Genomic DNA, 22,063 nt, shown 5'->3' on the forward strand with positions numbered 1-22,063 from the left:
AATTACGAGTAAAGTAAAAGGGAGCTTACAGGGTTACGACAAGATTAATCGGTAGATCGGTTAATAAGGTTTATTTTTCCTCCTGCCTCTAGACGGGACTCTCTAGTATGTAGTTGGCATGCCAAGTAAGATTTATCCACATTCTCCGATGTTGTGCACCCCTTAGCCTCTTTTTCAAAGCCAAAGAAACAAAAAAGCCCTCCTATATTCCTGATCTGACCTAGCGTTCCCTTGTCCACTCCCTGAATACCAAATCGCAACCTTAATACTCGCTCAAATAGAACGGGTTCCTTCAGCGAATCTTTTTCCTATACCTGCAATCCCTTTTTAGAATGTATCACAAATTTCCTTAGGTAAAGTATCCTCTGAAGTTAATTTTTTTAACACGCTACCAACTTCTTTAATGCATTTTTTAAAACTTGTACGATCAATAGGGCACTACTTAGGTACACATATCTAATTTTTAATGAATAGAATATGGTCCGGGTGCGGTCAAATTAAACTCAAATAGTAAATTAGTGTACTATTTTTATTTGAGCCAACGTTTCGCCCCACATTGCAGGGCTTCGTCAGAGTTAAAAAAGATACAAACACTTAATATAAGTACAAAAAAGTAGAAAATAACAAGAGTATACAATGAAACGTAAAAATTAAAGGTTATAAACAATAAATGAAAACGGTAATAGTAACAGATAAAGAGAAGAAATATTAAAGAAAGTACAAATTAAGAGATGAAAAGGGATAAAAATAAAATCAAATGAAAATGAACGAGATAGAATTCATACCAGTTTTGACAGAAGTCAAAGTCAGAGTGAACCGTTTGTATTGGGAGGAGTGCAGTTAAAAATAATTTTAAAGTAAATAATGTAAACAAATATTAAAATTAGGTAAACAATAAATGATAATACACAATAGAGGGAGAGAAAAAATATATATATGAAAAATAAAAACCAAAGAAGAAGTAAAGGTTAAATAATGGAATACAATAAATGTAAGTGATTAAGAAATATACCAAATGAGTGGGGATACAGAGCTATATAAATTATATAACAGAAGAATAAAGTAATTAATATAAATATACTTAAGCTGGTAGGTAACACATGAATATAAATTAAAAAATAACATACATAAATATAAAAGAAAAAGAAAGAATAGTAAACATAAAAATAATTAAATTAAGTATGGGGTGAGAATTTAGAAAAACAAGAATAAAATATATAACAGGAAAGTGGGCTTCAGAAATGCAGAACGAAGAGAAAAGAAGCATTATGAAGGTTTTATTAGGTTCAAAATGTATTGGTATGTAAGGGAGATGCAGTCTTTATCAACTTTATTATTAACGGAATTCTAGTAAATGGATTTTTGTCAAATTTTTGTTTTATATCTACTTTTTTGTATTAATGGTTTAAAAATATTAAAATCGTTCTTTCCTTGATAACAAACTTCATAATCATTATCATGAATATAAGCAAGCAATATAAATGAATGCTCATACCTAGGAAGAAGATAGTGTGCATGGGTACATAAATGACAACGTAACAATGAACATCTAAGATTATAAAAGGTAGTTAACTATGCAATATAAATATATACTTAACGAATAATCATGAAAAATATATTTTAATTGCAGAAAAACAATATGATAACATTTTTAACAGAAACTGTGTAAAAAAGTTTATATTAAACAAAATGTTTAAGAAATAAATATAAAAATACCTATAACGTAGAAAAAAATAACTAAAGACGATAAAAGGTATTCAAAATTATCAATGATAAACCGCTTTAGGTGTTAAATAAACGAATTTTAACGAAACTATTTTCCAATAAAATTAGTAAACTCTTATATGCAATACATTATGTAACGGTTTAAAAGAAAATGCTTGCAGAAGGAAGGACGGTCCAAAGCATCTGAAAGAATATGTTATAAAAGCAAAAATTAATAAAATATGTAAAGTACCTAAAAAAATAAAATTACTAAGAACATTCAAATTATATTTTTATCGATACAATACATTTGTGGCAAATAATAAAATCAGAATAAAACAATTATATTTGCACAGAGTGTTCAAGACTTGATTGTGCTTTGTAAAGTATTTAGGGATATAATAATAGAACAATAAACTTTAGAATGTCTTGTTCTATAATAAAAAAGAAGAAAAAAGACAAGAAATGAGCATATTATTAACAATTTAATCAATAGAGATTTATAAAAAAGACTTATACCAATAACCTGCAATTTGTATAATTATTCAAAATATAAAGCTTTTGGTAATTAATTATGTTTTTATAAGGGATGTACAAGAATTTTGAATGAAATTGGGAGGAGTTATGGAAAGTGAAGTTTAAGTTTTGGTACTGAACTAGATTTATCGACAAGGATACCGAAATGTCTTTTATGATGACGAATTTTTATGACTGATTTTTAATTATGATCAAGAATTCTTAGAGGAAATGGAATAATGTAATGATTATGTTCCATAAAATCTATGTGGTTTTTCGATTTAAGTACATCTACACGATGCATATCGGAAAAATCACCGACATAAAATCTATTAAAAATCATATTTTGTATGGAAATCTTTGATTGAAAATAATTAGATTTTAAAGTGTTAAGTGCGCGGAATAAGGACTAGAATAGAAACAAAGTTGACTTGAAAATCAAAAGAAACTTATTCAATACTAGGAGGACTTTACAAAATTTAATTTTGAAATATCAAAAACTCCTGATGGAAAGCAAATAAGTCTTGAATATCCTCTATATATTTTACATATAAATGTACATAATATGTATATATGTATGAATGTTATGTACATTTATTATTAGAATAATAAATATATTTATTTATAGAATAAGTGCGTATTTATTCTGATTTCTTGTATACTCCTGAGTGTAACGCAGACGAAATTGATATTTGAGTAATGACCTACGTGAAATTAAAATTACTTTTTCATTTAGCTATTACTTTATAAAAAACGGAATAAAGTAAAAGCTCTTTATCGATACAGCATGAAATCTAAAATTCAAATATCCGCACCCTTCTGGCCCACACCGAGTTTCATTAAGGAATGGCAACGGGACTTGGAAATGTACACTGTTTAAACTTGTCTTCGAGGGAGGCAGATTGCATTTTACACTATTACATATGCATGTATAACAGCTGCTGCATAGAAAACATTGTTGCACTTGGTGAAACAATTGTTAATTGTAGTATGTTAATTAGTACTAGGTACTGCACTGCTTTCCGGTTCGATTACGGCCTAGGCGGAATGACAGGTCGGCCTTCCATTCTGCTTTGCCTTGAGGATCGTAACGTGAAGGAAAACACCCCTCCTAAAATACCAAGAAGGGGTAAACAAAAATAAATAAAATTATATTAATATAGGATCATTATCACAATAATCCCCAACTTCACGCCAAATAGAACGAACCATTTTCAAAATTCATGAGTGTTGATACCAACGTTTTTGCGCATCCATAAGCAAAAGTGATTGGTGAAATCTGATGAAATTTATATGAAACAATCTAGGTACCAGCCTGCGCAATTCCCGTTGATTTCATCAGCCATCAACAAATTAGTTCTTAATGTCTAAAACGTGTAATGCGGATGTATATTTTCGATTCTTATAACTATTTTCGTTTCCTGTATAAATACAAAACCCATACGAAATTAGAAATGTCATCACTAAAACCATATTACAAGCAATTAACACGTTAGTCACCACATCACCTATGGTTGGGTAACTTCGTGCTTCTGTGGCGACCTCGTAGCCAATAGAGTGTATTTAAAAAAAAATTCATATGATTTAAAAAAAATCCCAAGTTAAAATTGTGTGTAAATTTTAGCTATTAGTGTTGCTATAGTGTGCTCTAATAGGGTCATTGGTAAAAATATAATTTACATTCTGTTATAATATTTTATTTATGATAATTACTTAGCAGAGTCGTAACAAAACCTTAAACACTTCCCTGCATCTTTCCAGACTGCTGTTCATTCCCTAATTGCTTTATTTGGATTTTCAACCTCCGTTTAAACCAGTAATCCTCTAAATTCCACAATCCCGGAACATATAATTTCTGGTATTCCAACTAGATATTGATATGCATTGAAGTATTAACAATTATGGATATTATTAAGGTTTTTTGCCATCTGTCCCGATACCTGACCAAGGTGGGAAATCTTTCGGTGTCCCTGAAAGATACATACCTATGTTTAATTGCCACATGGGTCCCGAATCAGAGCTATTAACACTTTAGTGTACGACAGTTTTTGGCGAAGGATCAGAAGCCATTTAAGCAGGTACCATCCAAGACAAACTTTCCCACCCCCTCTCGGGTCTAGGGGGAACAAACACCTAGAGGGCGGTCTGTAACCTATGGCCAATGATGAATTAGATTCAAAAAAAGGTAACGCCTCTAAGGGGAGGTAGAAGAAAATGGGCAGGACAGCTAAATCAAGAAAAAGGAGCACTGAAGACGCAGACATAGGACGGTAGATGTACAGGACGGATGCCATTGTCATGTCCTTCCAGAAGGGCAAGAAATGCAGGCTACCCCAGCAGTTCGTTGTGGATGGTGAGGGTCGGAAACTCTCTAATAGCATCCTCTACCTCGGCGTGACTCTTGACAGGCACCTCACCATCTCTAGTCACGTCACGGAGAGGCTTAAGCTAGCCCGACAGAAGTTGTATAGACTCTATCACCTGCTCACCTCACAGCAGATCTCGCTCCGCCTCAAGCTGAAGATCTACAAGGCCATCATACGTCCGACTCTGCTCTATGGCGCACCACTCATGCGGCACCTCTACCAGACCACGCAAACCAAACTGCAGAGCTTCCAGAATTCCCTCCTTCGGCGAATAGTCAGAGGAACCACACTCCAAAGGGCCAGGAATAGTGTTATCAGAGAGGAGCTCCAACTCCCTTCTGTGCCGAAATTCATAGGCCGTAGGCACATCAAATTCTTTGATGGGCTGAAGGCCTGTACCAATCCCCTATTCCGAGAAATCGCCCCTCCTCCAAGACCTGGGAGGTGGCAAAGCACGGTCCCCTTGGTCGACGTCCTCGCCGAGGGAAGGACTTCTGGATCTGCAGCCTAAAGTCACCCACACCTCAACATCACCAGCCGGAATGGGCCCTCCCCATTCTCTATTATCTCTCTGGCTATCACGCCACTCATGTACAAACCGCCTTCAGCGGACAATGTTTTCCTCATCTTATAATGCCATCAGGCAAAACAAGATAAAATGTAAATATGTGTATATATAATTTTTCCTAGGTTAAGTAATATATAATTGTAATTGTTAAAAAAATAAATAAATAGGAGGTGAGAAAAAAAAAAAAAAAAAAAAAAAAGGTAGATGTACAGAAGTAAGATGACGGGTGAGAGAAGAGGTAACACCCAAGTTACTTCACCTCGCGATATGAGCCATCCAAATCAGCAGCTATTTGGATACATTAGGTAACAATTCATAAGGTAATTCAATATTTTATGGCAAACCAATTATCTGAATCATTGCAATCATTTTAACATCATTGTAAATAAATATATTCCAACTCTGTTTCTACATGTTAGTCCCATCAAATTTTACCCCACCATCAAAAACCTGGGAATAACCTTTGATGAAACACTTTCCTGGAAAAACCATGTATCCAATATCTCCTGCCGTACCTTTTCAACTTTAAAACGTTTAAATTACCTCCGCCACCTATTTCCAATTGAAACTCGTAGGCTCCTGGTTACTTCTCTAATATTTACCCACTTTGACTATTGCTGTACAGTATATGGAGGCGTCTCTGGGGATCTCGAGGCGAAATTAAAACGTTTGATTAATTGCTGTGTACGATACATCTTCGCGGTCCCAAGGGACGCCTCTGTTTCCCGCTTTTATGCAGAGTTGAAGTGGTTTTTTCCTTTCTAAGTAGTAAGTATTTCCTGGCTTCCTTCATCTTCCAAGTGATCCAATCCCGCCGTCCATCATACATCTCCGAGCTCCTTCAATTCAAATCCTCTATACGTTCCCGTAATACCCGGTCACGGTCTTCCGATTTATACACAAGGGCCCACCGAACCGCTGCTTTCGATAGATCGTTCATTATCCGAGCCTCGTCCTTATGGAACTCCATCCAATACCCTCCCTACCTTTAAATCCCGCCTGTTCAATCATTTCCTATCCATTCAGACCCCATAAAATTGTAAATTAATATAATTGTAAATATGTATGTAAGCTATTATATCATTCTTAATTATTTTTACATCGTTTTCTTTTCTCTTTTTTATTTATCCATTTATTTTTTATTGTTCAACTGATAAAAGTGAGAAAGTAACCTATAATTATTTTTTTATAATGAGTGTTAATATTTCTTTGTATATTTTATTTAAGTATCCCTGAGGCTCCTAAGCCCTCATCTATTGATTTATCTGTATTATTCTAAAGGGACTCATCCCAGAATAAATAAAGTATTATTATTATAATTATTATTAAATACTGATCAATCATTCTAAATAAATACTTAGTTCTTTTAAATAGTGTATTTACTATTATATTACACAGTAACACCCCTTATTATATTATATAATTAATGGTAACAACACTTTATAAATGTAAAGGTATTTAATTGGTTAACTGGTAAACACACAAAAAGCCTTTGGAAAAGAATTCAATTATAATAATAGTTTTGTAGGACTCAATATAAATTAATTAACTAACTTATTTTTGGATAATTGCCTTCAGCGATTATTCTGGCATCCCCCATAAATCCCGAGGCAGTCCATAGCAATAAGCTTCACATTTTTGACAATCCGGGAGTGTTCTGAGGTTGGGGACTCGAGATCTCTCAAAAGTAGGCAGTGAAAAAATTTTCATAAGTCTAAGTGCAGTCTACAAAGAACTACGTCTTCCTCTCTGTATCTGCGACGAGTTGTATTCTATTTATTAGATGTCTGTTTAATCTCTTTACGTTTTTATTTACTTAAACTTCACTTTTTCTGCCATTTACTTAACAATTTATGATGCTCATATCCTCTACTGAGGGACTAAAACGCCGTAGCGGGGGGATGTCAAAATTAATTTTTGGTCACGAAATAAATATTAACCGAATAAGGAGGGAATCGAACCTAAAACGTTCTAAACTCATCTCGGAGACCCTTGCTCAAACATGCCCAACTAACACGTCTTCTTCTTTCAATATATATATAATAATAATTATAGGTAATTCAAGTCGTAATGAACAAAGTCATTCTTTTAAAGACAATTGAGAAACCTATTTTAAAAGAGAATACATCTTCTAATTTGGATTTAATTTTTAAATAAAGTGAAGAATGAATGAGATAACTGGGTCAAATATTTATTTTTATTTATACCTTAAAATAGAAACTGATTAGTTTGTTCAGTTTTTATAGGAAACAATATGAGAGTTTGATTCAGTTTAAAAAGACGAAGCAAAAAAAAGTGAAGGACATTTTTTTATGATATGAATATGTGACCTGTGGCCAATTGAAAGCAATCTTCTCAATTAAAAAAGAGAAGATTTTTTTTTTTTAATATCGAATACACAAAATATTTAATCCGACTAAGAAAGAATGTCATTTCAACGTTTTGACAAGATTAAACTCAATTTAACACAACAAAAGATGAATTCACTAATTTATTGTATGTTATCCATCGCCTTCTGGTGGTTAGCGCATTTACTGCTCGGATTTTGGACTGCAAGGATTGGATTCGGGAGGAATATGATGGTTTAGTGGAGCCCCAATGCTCAACTCCGTATGTATAGGCCTTATAATAGTCATTTAGATCAGTCTTTTGTAATGGATTGGCAGATTAGACTAGTTTGTTTTAGATTAGATTAGTTTGTCTTGTAAATGTTGTAACAGTCGCAATCGACGGGCAGTCTACTGTCTTTTCAGTCTTGTATGAGGATTACATGTCAGTCGTTTGTCGAGATGTAGTCCTAAGTGACGGTTCTGTTCGACAGGAATCAGATGGGTATTATTGAAGGATACTATGGGGCAAGAGGTTATGGGTTTACGACGAAGAGTAAATGTGATTTGGTGGGATTTATTTCAAAAAACTAAAGTGCAATTAAAAGGTGCAGAATTCAATTCAATGTATAAAAATTTACATAATAATAATTAATTTGATATCTAAACATAGATTTTTATATATTTATTGTAATTATTATTATTAGTTCATTTTTAATAGGTTTTAAAAAGTATTTTATTTCAATTTTTTAATATTTTATTTAAGAAGTTATATTAATCGTTTCTTTTTTGTTAATAGAAGTATAGATTTAATTTATGATGCTATAAAGTCTATTTTTGTTGTGTATTTAACATTTTAATATATTAATATTGATTAGTAATTATATTTGAGGTGTAGATAGTTGACCATGACCATGATCATGTAGATAGTTGGTCATGACCGCACCTCCCGACAAACTTCTTCAAGTAATTATATTTATTTGATACTGGCTGGTAGTTTTGGTAAATTCATTTAGAACCACAACTGCCACCACATGAATCACCTCGATGAAAAACCAATCCCTTTGCTGTATTGGTTTATCCACACCTATGCAACTACCTACTCACATCTATTTATAATTCACTATGGCTAATACAGAGTTTGAGTCTTGGCTAAGTTACAGAGAACTCCCAACCCCCGCCGCCCGACGCCCACTATCCACCTATCTGTGCACTCAACCTTAAGCCCTCCGGTAGTTTAGCTTGTTCAATAGAGTCATCCTAACGCAGTTTAAAACCTATTTTTTTTATCGATATTTACAACTGTACATAAAATTTATCAAGTAAATTTGAAGTAAGATCATAATGGTATGGTATACTATGGTTATGCTTATTAAACAAATTATAATTGCCTATCCTTGGAAAGAACCACCCATTGGTCGTACTTCAAGCATTAATTTAAATTACTGTGTCTGTCTCGTGGCCATCTTCTTTCCAGACAACTCGGGGGATTATCAGGGATTGTTAAGGATGAGAGATATCTTAAATTGGAATAGGAAGAGATTTTTTTTGCCATCTGGTATATTTTAGTATCCTTCCTATTTTAGGTAAAATTAAATTGATTGTTGTGAATACTAAGACCTAAAACGTTCTTTATTTCACACATACAAAAAAAATTATCAAATCAATTTACAAAATGTTTAGTAATCTTATATAATCCGTTTTCAATGATCTGTCATAATTACAATGAATAATGATTATGTAAGTAGAGCATAGCAGATATTGGTGAGAGTTATATAGGGACAGTTAGAGAAATATATGCTGGAGAGCAATGTCATTCTGGTTAACAAGCCAGTGTTGGCAAATTGCCTAACGGTAGCAACAGAACCCCGGGGCTATGTCCACAGTAACCGGCTGGGCTTTTTGAAGTCAATGCCAATGGAGTTGTTTTTTTTCAAACGGGTTTGGTTAGCCGATCACACAGGAGATAGCCAAGTAATAAAAAGAATTAATATCGTTCTTTGACTTCTAGCTTTAAAGAAAAGTATTTGGGGGTGACGGTAGCAGCGTGGTAACGCGTCTGTCTGCCAACCCATAGATTGCGAGTTCAAGTCCCCGGCTCTATCCGGGATTTTCTCAAGGTTATAACCAAATACAGTACTCACTCACAAAAATAGGCGAGGGAGTGACGGACCCACCCTATGAAAACCACGTCAAGAAAGGCGCGATTTATTTCTTAAGTACATTGGGCGAGGCATTGGACCTCCACGGTCTATCCCGCCAATAAACAAATTTGGCCTTTTAATACATTTAGCTCAAACATTACCTGTACGGTCAAGTAACCTAGAGTTTAGTTCCCTGATCCCATCTCTTCTAGATTATATAAGCAAGGATTCCGGATATCGACACTGGAAGAGTTTATAATCTAAACACGTCCCGATGACAAAAATAATTTGATGGAATTTGACACTAAAAGAATAACTGTTAAATTTAAATTATTAGTTGTACAATGTAACAACTGAAATTCCAACAAGCGAGTGGACACGCAAGAAGTGCATTAAAAAAGGCAAATATTATTTTAACACAGCAAAAAAAAGAAAAAGCTCGTTAATAAAAAAAAAAAAATAGGACTTATATTCTTGTGGGAATATATAAAAATAACTTTTAATCTTCAATGAGAAATGTCCAAAAATTAATAGTAAGAACTGGATAATGTGCAAAATAACCTGAAACATTTGCGTTTGGAACGACTAAATGGACCGACACAAGCTCGTAAGCGCTTGTCCATAGAGTTTGAGATACACTGATTTGTTCTGACAGTGCCAAATCAAAACAATATTTTTTGACGCATTCCAAAATTGTACTCTAGATGGGTTGGTTTGTGACTTTTCGGAATGTCTGTAGTAGAAAAAAGAGTGGTTAGAGAGTTTATAATGGAAGAAGTGATATCTGGTTCGGGCTAGATCGGTTACATAGAGAACACGAATTAAAAATAAAATAAAAATTCTGTTTTGCCACATTAGCTACTAGATCACTGATATGATGAGTACATCATATCAAAAGGCATACAAAATCTTGGATAAAAAAAAAAAAAAATATTGCTAAATCATTAAAATGAAGATAAAATTTACAACATTGGCGGATATGAATTCAATCTAAAAAAAAAAAAAAAGAAAAAAATTATATAGAAATAAAAATTGCCTATATTGGCGAAAGAAACAGTGACAAATATTATTCTATTTGTCAATGAAAACAACGCTTTTAAAATCAACACAGTTGATTCGAAGTTATAAGCCCAACTCGGCTTAAGTGGAATCGGATTTTGGTCTGAATGGAGGTATATAGTCATCAATCAACTGCCTTCCATTCAGTTTGCTTCCCATCAATTCCAACAGTCTCTGTATTTGTAAGATATCTCTAGGGTAATGTCAGCTCAGGCAGATAGATAAGCAGATATTAACTAATGAATGTATAGAGATTTTAATAAAATTATATTTAATAACAATGCTACTTACAATTTTAATTTAATAACATAAGCTGATAATTTATTTATTGGCAAGTAAGGTAGCTTAGTAAGGCACCTATTAGCAGGCAATTATTTATTCTATTACGATTTTCACTGAAATAAAATCAAGTTTACACAAAACCCAAAATAATTCATTAAAATGGGGGAAAATGCGTTTAAGAATCTTATTAAATTGAAATTAAAGGTTTTTAATACAAAATGCACTTCGAGTTTTTGAGTTTGATCCTTTATGTAGTCGTATTTCAGTGTTAATTTTCTTTCAAATAATAATAATTCTAGTATTCAGAAACCTTAAAAGAGAAATTTTTAATAAAGTTCTACAATAAATTTTTATCTCTAATTACTGGAATATATAATTAAATATTGAAAATATTAGAAAGATTTTGAGATTGGAAAATAAAAAAACTGTACCTTCTATTTCCTCAATAAATTTATAATAACTATATTATAAATATATTTCAATTAATTATTTCTTCGTAAATACAATTGCTAGGAATATTATAATTACATTAATTATTATGTTTTACTTTGTTATCTTGACTAAATTGTAAATTACCAGTCTAACTTCTCTGCAATCGTCTGAAACTGTCAGTATCTTGACTTTTTTTTTCCTTTTAATTTATTCATAGCTAAATTGTCTAATATATTTAAGTCAACCAACTGATACATTACATATAAAAAATCGTTAAAAATTTCAGGGAATGCAATGCTTATTTTATACTTCAGCGGAAAAAAAAATTCTGAATAAGAGAGATAATTTTACTAGCATATAAGTAAAACATGAGTAATTAAAACAAAGCTATATTTTATGATTAAATTACTGTTTTTATGATGAATATAATTCTCTATTTGTGTATATGTTAAAATCTCTGGCTTCAATTAAAGTTTTTTAAATTTGGGAGAAAATTAAAAATAAATTATAATTCAATCAAACATTTTTTATGAAATATAAAGCAGATATTTGATCCACCAATGATTCTTAGTGGCTAAATAAAGAATAAATCAATAAATAAATGAAAAATATATTTTCCTTAGTATTTTTTCAACATTTTAAGGATATTAAAATGTAAAACTATTTTATTTTGGAAAAACTAATTAAAGTCGATACCAAATCATTTTCTCAAAAAAGAAAATAATTCTGTTATAATATAAAAATATTTATATCAAGTAACGTTGTCACAGCATATATATATGTGTACACGAATTATATTCAAGATATATATGGATATCAATAGGTTCAATTTAAAATGAAGATAATTATTCATGTTTTAATGATGATATTATTAAATATCCCTATAATTATATTACTATAATACTCTGATTATAATGCTCAATTATATTTACTGGGTGCAGTTCCCCTAATTCAAGGTTGTGTAGCATTCTAAATTCTCCGGTTAACTCATCCTTTTTTCTGTGTGAATATTTTACAAAATACATTATTTTCAAAAACTTTAATGCGCTGTAAGGGAAGAACAAGCCACGTTTCGCATCCGTAAAGAACAGTGGGAAGGATAATAGTTTTGTATATAATAACTTTTAAGTTTTTGGATAAAAGAAGTGAGCTAAGCAATTTCAAAATTGAAAAACAAATGCCTGCCTTCAACCTAAACCCGCTGTTCAGAGAAGTCGCCCCTCCACCAAGACCCGGGAGGTGGCAAAGCACTATCCCCTTCGTCGACATCCACGCTAGAGGAGGGGCTTCGTGGTCTGCAGTCTGGAGTCATCTTAACCCATCTCACCTTTTATCCCCCAGTGAAGCAGCCCTCCCCGTTCTTTGTACCCCCCGGCCAGCGGCTTCTGGCCAATATTGTAAGCCCCGCCTTCAGCGGACCCATCCCAACCCCTTATAATGCCATGTGGCAAAGGTACAAATTACGTTTGTATATACTTAGATCTATGTTGATATTGTTATTTATAATAAAGGCCGTAAGAAAAAAAAATCTAATTTGTATATACTTAGATATATGTTAATATTGTTATTTATAATAAAGGCCGTAAGAAAAAAAGAATCACCGATATTGCTCTTATTTCTGCTGCTAACCATATATTTTGTTTTATCCGTATTTATTCCATACTGGAGTTTATCAACATGGTTGTATTTAGTTCTATAGTTTCCTTGTCCTCACCCTATATTATCAGATCATTAGCGTATCCAAGAACCGGTATTTTACCGCTTAAAGTCAAACCCTTTTTGGTATTCATCATACTTTTAATAACGTACTCTAGTGCTAGATTAAATAAAATAGGTGATGAAGAATCACCTTGTTTTAAACCTGATCGAACCTAGAGCTTCTCATACTAATGATTACCGATTCATATTAAAAGTTTCTGTCATGCACTTCATTACTAGATTTACTAACTTCTTTGGTATTCCTTCTTTAGTCGAAATATTATACAGTTTCTGCTGGTCAATAGAATCGTAGCCTATTTGAAATATATATTAAGCTAATGAACTATCCCGTTGTATTCCAACTTTTACTAGAATATTTGATGTAATAAAAATAATTTATCAATAATTTAACAGCTTTGCCTAAAACCGCAATTTTCTCTTATTTCTTCAACGTATTCCGTGATTCGACTAATTAAGATTAATGTAAATATTTTATGACATAAGAAATTACTATAATGAAATATTATCGTATAGTTAGAATTTTTATGGCATTGGACAAAGAACTACGTTTTGCTGGATATCTTGCACATTATCGAGATGTATATACGTGATATATGATTTATAGTTAGGTTTCCCGTATCAGAATTTACGAAGCAGTGAATCACAACAATGCTGCATCATAGATCTTTAATTGCCTTGTCAAAGTGACATATTACAATAGAAACGCTTACTAAATAATTAATATTCTCAACAATTAGGATTCTAATTTAAATTTAAATTAACTATAGATAACAATCAGTGACAAATTAATTTGAATTTAAATTATAGATTATTATTGGTAATATTTGCTTAAAATTAAATAGCTGTTTCTCTAACAATTATGTATGTATCACAAATTATTTAAAGGTACGTAATTTTTACTTTAACTTACCCATATATGGAACATGCAAAATTTCGAATTCGAGTTTTCGACGGAAACACACGTTTTGGGGCCCAATAATATTCAAGTCTCCCAAAATGGTGTGCAGTCTAGCTCAGAAATGAAAAATCGTGCGTCCCTGAAACTATATATATATATTTAGTGCCACATTATAAAACCGATTTAGCGCCTTTTTTTCCAATTTTCTCCAAAACATCTTTAACGATTGCCAGATAGGTTTTATTATCATTGAAATAGTCTAACAGGGCTTAAATGCCGAATATTCAAAAAAATTTCCTCTGAATTTTGTGAATTTGAAAAATCCTCCAAGTTCTCATCGTTCACAAGAACAATCAACGAAAAAAATACAAAATAAATTAGAATTTCGTAAATAAATAAATGATAAAAATGGGAAGATTCACAAATCGGATTCGAACCCGAGACCAACCCATCTTTCCCGATTGCATTTCAGTTTTTTTACCATTTATTAAGCAATTCATTCATTTTATTTATTAATATTAATTTCTAAAAAATTTTCGATTTTCTCGTCGAGCACCTCTAACGATTTCGATTAAACTCACATGTCAATGTAAAATTAAATGGACTTAAAAATCCTGATAGGTTATATTTTAATTGAAATACGAGGGTAAGTCAATTATTATCCGCAATATAATTTTAAAATTTTGTTGTAATCAAATTATTCAGCGTTTCTGGAGTGGGGGCAGCAGGATTCAGCAAAAAAAAAAGAATTTTATAATTACAAAATTTTCTATTACATGGCTGTTATGAAAATAATCAAATTTTATTTCTATTTATCTGTTTATGAAATATATCTTCATCCTGATAATTAATAAACTGTTTTTTTAAGACATAAAAGATGAAAAGTGAAAGTTATCCGCAATATAATTTTAAAATTTTGTTGTAATCAAATAAGACACTTATTTTTAATAATTCATTTCTTATTTGTAAAAGATTGGGACTATATGGAGGTACTTCAAAATTTATTTTATGCAGCGTTTCTGGAGTAGGGGCAGCAGGATTCAGCAAAAAAAAAAGAATTTTATAGTTACAAAATTTCCTATTACATGGTTGTTATGAAAATAATCAAATTTTATTTCTATTTTTCTGTTTATGAAATATATCTTCATCCTGATAATTAATAAACATGTTTTTTAAGACATAAAAGACAAAAAGTGAAATTTAGATTTTTAATTGGGTTGCTCAAAGCTGTCTAAAATCTTAGAATTATCGGAATAGTTAAATAACAGCAAAATTGCTCAAAATCCTATTCCGATTTATTGGGGTAACCTTTAGTTTATAATATACTAGCTGACCAGGCAATACTTCGCTATTGCTACATTTGAGGATGTACATGGATATAATGAACAGAATTGATAGTTTGTAATAAATTATTGTATTTAGTTAAAATTAAGCATTAAATTAACTATAGTAAAATAATAACAGCTATGCTCCCGGTATCATCGTTAATAAAGGTCCAATAATAAGTGATTTTTTATCATTCTTTAATTTTATTATCTACTTATTGACCCGGCAATCCTTTGCTATTCCAATATTTGAGGATGTACATAGATTTTATGAACACAATTGATAGTTTGTTAAAAATTATTGTGTGTAGTTAAAATTAAACATTTACTTACACTTTATTACTATGATTTAGTAACTAACTAATTAGTATAAATTAAACTAAATAAATTAGATGAAGTGATAGGACGGTTACTATGGTAACTGATAACAACTAATTTCCATATCTTTAACCTTCTAATATTTGACAGTAACTATGGTAACTTGGTATTTGATAACAATTAACTTTGCCGTATCATCGTTAATACTGGTCCGATTTATTATTTAAGGTAATTAATTATATTATATATTGTATTTTCATGTATGCATACTAACTAGAATCTAAACAGTTTTTAAATCAAGACTCTTCCTGTGCCTCAACATTTTCAAAATATTGAAAAAATAGAGACCGACTGACCTATGAAAGTGTGATAAAAGATTTTTTAGGAGTGAAACAAAGTTGATATTCGTTTTTAAAGAAACCCTTAAATACGAATTTTCGAAAAAATCGGAAAATACAATTTTTTAGGCTGAAATTTTCACCCTAATCGACCTTTGATTCCTTTGAATGATCAAGGGTCAATTCGTTTTTAAAAATCTAAAAAATACTACTCGGCCAATCTATACCAAACTTGGCAGTTGTTTAAGGCTCTGTAAACTGAACCAAAGGGGGTCTGAACAATCCGGGTCTAATTAAACAAATTAGAACCGGAGACAAATTAAAACATCTGATATTTTTTCCCAATTTGAAATCCGTACTTTGCCCTTATAAGGTCATCAAATATAATTTAAGCCGGCTGAAAGAGAAGCCATTCAGCTAATCAACGGTTATATTAACGAATCAGATAAAATGAAGAGGAATTAGGAACGTTTATATGAACAATTGTCACCGAAGGAAAACAAAGTGCTCCGAATAAATTGAGGTGAAAAATTTATAATCCCTAATTTCTTTAAAAAATGGTACTTGGTACTTTAAGACGAAACGAATACGATTCTATATATCTTGATGAAAAACATATCTAAACATATAAAATTTTCTACACAGAACTTTCTTAAATACGTCAAAAAATAAATAAATCAAATAACAATAAAATATATATCTTTAGTATGTTATAAAAATATATGAAACTTCCGAACAGCGGCAGTATACGTTTATGATGGTGTAAGAACGTCCGAGAGGCGAGCAAAGTCAGTAATAAACCTACAATACAATACTGCCTTTGTTTGGAGTCAGTCTTTGTAGCCTTTGTATTCAACGCTTGCTTATCGCAATTTCATATCTTAATTGATATCGTTCTCTTGAGTTAGGGGAATCGTTCTTACTTTCTTGACTTATTAATATTTAAAATTGAGCTTCTTAAAATAAGGAGTAAAAAAAAAAAAAGAAGAAAATTCTGAAGAAAAAGAATTTCAAGGAGGGTCTCAAACATCTAATAATGGTTTAACAAAGAATCTTATAACAGCCCACGCAGGTAAAAGATCTTTTCTTTCTCTTCCTATTTTTTTTGTAAAAAAGTACTAAATAATGTTGTAATAAGTAAACAGAGGAATAATCTTTAAAAAGTTTTATTTATTTTTTCATAAAAAAAAATAATTTGTAAAAATTTTCAATATTAATTAAAAAAAAGACTCCATTGAAATTTGCTTTGAAAGTAAATTATTGCAAATTTTAATAAAAAAAAAAACAATAAATGGATAAATAATTTCTTTACTTTATAAAAAAAAACTAGTTATAGCAATGGAACAATTTTATCTACCCATTGTGAGTTATATTCTTCCAGAGAAATAGGCAAAACTTGGTTTCATTCATTATTAATCATGTGGGATATACAGTGACCAAACAAAGTTCCACGCCAGGTTTTTTTTTTTTATTAAATTATGAATTTATAACTTAAATAAAATTCAAATAAAAAACTTTCATAAAAAAAAAAAACATCAAACACAAAAAATACAGAAAAAAATATTTGCACACCTTGTGTTTTATTATTATTGTTTTAAATTTAATATTTTGTATGAAATCCGTTGGGATCGATCACCGCCAGTAAACGTCTCGGTATTGAGTGGACGAGATTTTTAATTAAATCCGAGTTAATTTGTTTCCATTCTTGCAGTAAAAAATCCTTGAAGTAGTGTCTACCGGTTATTTGGTAGCTTTATCTAAAATATGCCACAAAGTTTCAATTATGTTGAAGTCAGGAGACTGTGGAGGGATATGAAGTTGTTTGCAAATATTAAATATCACCACTCATTAGTTTTGTATGCAGTATGTTTCGGATCATTATCATGCATATGTACCGATCCTGAATGCTGCACTGGCTAGCAGGTTATGGCGCAAAATCTTGACTTGACCTACTGCATTTAAAATCCTTTCAATAGGCACAAGATTTCCAACACCATTAAAAGCCACGCATCCCCAAACCATAATACTCCCACCTCCATGGTTTACAGTAACTGATACGTGCTTCCTGAATTCTTCACTTTTCCTTCGCCATATCGTCTTTCTCCCGTCACATCCAAATAAATTAAATTTACTCTCATCTGAGAACAATACATTTTCCAAAAAACTGATAGGCATGTTGATGTAATCCCTACCAAATAAGAGTCATTTTTTGCGATTGGTTCACTGATATAAGGCTTCTTTATCAGCAACCTGCTGTAAATTCCTTCAGAATTTAAACAACATTTTTAATTGTTGTAGTGCTAACACAGACCCCAGAAGTCGATTCGACCATACTAGCTAGAACACCTGCACTAACTCTTTTTTATCGCCTCAATTTTGATTTTTCTTTTCATCCACTCATTTAATTTGGACGTCCTTTGCGCCGGTTATTTGCAATTGTACCTCTTTTTTCAAATATCTCAATTATGTATCTGATGGTAGAAAAACTAATACCTAACAAATCCGCTATTTCGCGATACGATTTCGATATGATATAACTAGTTTTTGGCATTAGGATCGGTTAAATTAAAACGAATTTAATAGATTGAAATATTTTACAATACTGATAGAAAAGAACAGGATTATAATCAAGCATACAAACAAGACCAAGTAAACAAACATAGTGTGCAATACTTTTTACCTTGTGGTTTATATCATGTTTAAATAAAATTTTATTATGATCAATATTTTTAATCGAATTTGTACTGTTTTTAACAAGAAATAATTGTACTTTTTATAAAGGAATCTCAAAATATTTTATTATTATTTAAATTTATTATATAAAGAAAAGAACAGGTGTGCAAATACTTTCTTCGGTCACTGTATATCCTTCAGTGCACCTCATTCCATGTGATGTATACATCGTTTGTCTACTTTTCTACTATTTCATATTTTTTTTTTCATGCTCAAAGAGAATTTTTGTTAGACAAACTTTTTTTTAATGTATTTTATTTAGTTTGTTGAAATAGTTTGTAGTGTAACTATCAATATTATACGTAATTATTATCAGCTGTCTTAATCAGTCAAGACAACTTGTTTTCTTTCAGTTCATTTTACGCATGTAGGAACAATATACCAACGGGAAGTCATAAAATTCAAACACTGAAAAAATCAGCATTATTTTTAAGCCATCAGTCCCAGACCATTTCAAGCGCATTCAAATCTAATTGCAAATTATCCTAGAAATAACATTAAACTAATTTATTTTAATCGATTTTGTATTAATCGAAATGTAAAACTGTATGCGTAGGCCTAATATAAAAGATTTTTCAAAATGGCCGCCGTGTATTTTTAAGTTTATAGCCAGTAATTTCAAATATATTACAAGTAGCTTAAACATGTAACTAAAATTTAAATGAATTAAATTGTGCAAATTTTATTATTATATGGGCAACAGACCTTTAGGCCTACGTCCTCGCTCGAAAAACACTTCAAGTAACGCGGGATGTATTAGGAAATACATCGTGCCTTTCTTGACGTGTTTTTTCGTTGAGTGGGATCGTCACTCCCGCGCCTTTTTTTTTGTGAGTGCCACCCATTGGCTAACGGTCCTCACAAATGCCCGGGGGAGGTTGCGAGTGTATTTTGCATTATTTTGTGCTTGACAAAAGCCCGGGCGGGACCGGTATTCGATCTGACAACCTGTGGGTTGGTAGACTGGCGCGTTACCACGCTGCTACCATTGCCCCCTATGCAAAATTTTAGAGTATAAAAATATTTTTATATATGTATATGTCATGTTTAATTTTAAAAGGAAACGAAAAGTAATATATAACGGTAAGGATAGAAGATTGCATTCTTTTTATACCTAGAAATTCACTAGCTATAGATTTTCCTTTTTTCATGAGTTTATTACATCCAGAAATAAAAGGTTTACTTGTTAAAAGTTTCTCACTTTATTTAATTTTTTTTCTGTACAATCCCATCAAAGAATTTTTCAGAGGAGATAGTATTTTTTCAACATTTTCTGTTTGATTATAATTAAAATTTTTACCTACAATATACAACCGAAAACAGTAAATGATTTTGCCAAGTAGTTACTGAACTATTCCAGATAACATCACCAGAAGTTTATTTTATTCAAGGAAAAAACTAAATTTTCGCTTTTTTTATATCTTATTTATTACGATTTTAAAATCACCTGCCTCGTGATTTGAAGTCTCTTTTAAAATAGAGTAAATTAGCTAAAATTTTAACTCTAATTTTTCTACTTTTTTTTTGTTTTAATAAAACATGGAACAAAACAGTTATTAGAAAATCATCAATAGGCTTTTAGAATTATCTTTCTTGTACCTTACTGAAGACTGATGAATAGTCATATTTTAAGTTGACTTTAAAGAATTTTTTAATTAATACATAGCGAAGTTCTGTATCAAAGACTTTTAGTCGTGCCTAAGTATCTAGGCATTTAAAAGAGTTTAGAGCAAAAAGGGCTTAATTTGGTTGAAAACTGTACTTAACCAAATCGTGAAATTGCTTTCAAAAGTAGAACCGGGATCCGGAGAGGAATTAGTTATTTCCTGAGGACCTTTGCATTCTTTAATTATGATAAAAGGGTTTAACCACAAGAGAGATTACCACTTGAGCTCCTTTGAACCTGTAAGTATTACACTAATTCCCTCTAATCCGACTTAACCTCCTAAATTAGAAGGGGGGTAGATGAAGCCGAGAAATGAAAGAAAAAATAAAATTGCACTAATAAAAAACATTTCCATATAAATAAAATATATGATGAGGGGTAGATAGTTGACAGTAGATTAATAAGTGGAGAAGATGATGGGGGGGGGAAGAGTTGCGTATCCCCCTCCCCCCTCCCGACCATCTTCTCCACTCAAAATATATGAATTTTTAATTTATTAATAAATATATAAGTTAATTATGTTGTCATTATGTTACAGACCAAACAATAAAATTAAAAATGATTATAGCAATTTGAAGGACAAAATTGATACAAAAAGTCAATCAGGATTGATATATAAAATTCCGTGTTTAAATTGTCCAGCTGGCTCTAAAGGTGAAAATAAGCAATTTTTGGGGGGTAGAAAACATCAACACAACAATGATATAAGAAATAAGATGAAGGATCCCAATAAAACAGCACTAGCGCAGCATGCAGCTAAAAAACAACACAAATTTGAATTTTATAACACCATATTATTAATTTTAATAATAAAATGAATAAAAATGTAGACCATAATTCAATTTGAAATTAAGCCTGTAAGTTGAAAGTAAGCCTGACCTGAGTGTATGAAAGTTTAAAAAAAGATTGTTTATATGATAGTTGATAGTCAGTGTAAGCTGATATAAAATTAAAAGTTTTTAAAAATTAATGAAATTATGACAAAATAGGTTACTAAATATAAGCTTAGGTATGCTTATTGATAATTAATATAAAACTCTTTTAATTTAAAGTTTTACAGGGTAATTTGACTTGTAATTAATGACCGGCAGAACAGCCTGCAAAACGTTTTTAGATGGTTGGATGTGGGGAGTAAATTTATATTTAAGGTATGTTAAATTATTAATAATAATAATGTTGTTGTTAAAATTGTTGCAAAGGAATGAATAATAAAAGCTGTTAATTTTTAGATTGTCCTTGAGATTGGCTGAAACGTTGGACTGTTGATATAATAAACAGTGTTAAGACTTAACATGGTTACGACTTGATACGAAATAAATACCAGTCTCAAGAAATTGAAAAGATTATATATGAATATATTAGTTTTAAAATAGCTCTAAACCGTTTAAAAGTAATTTTTTTTCTGTAATTTAATGTAACTTTTTTTTCAGTTTATATATAGTCCAGGAGCTAGGAGAAAAAAAGTTATTTCACCCCAATATTTGATTATTTTAATGAAAACTATACATAATTAAAAGTTAAAATTGATGGTTTTGCCAACGATAGTTGGGGAAAATAAGGGAATAAAAAATACCAGGTACTCCAAAACGTCCAAAAATAAATATTAATTTTTAATGAAAAACTAATTATAACACTAGAAAACTAAATTAGACCGTCATCAAAAGTAAT

Source organism: Halyomorpha halys, unplaced genomic scaffold (assembly GCF_000696795.3).
Source record: "Halyomorpha halys isolate HHAL.00 unplaced genomic scaffold, Hhal_1.1 Scaffold714.1, whole genome shotgun sequence".
NCBI lineage: Eukaryota > Metazoa > Arthropoda > Insecta > Hemiptera > Pentatomidae > Halyomorpha > Halyomorpha halys.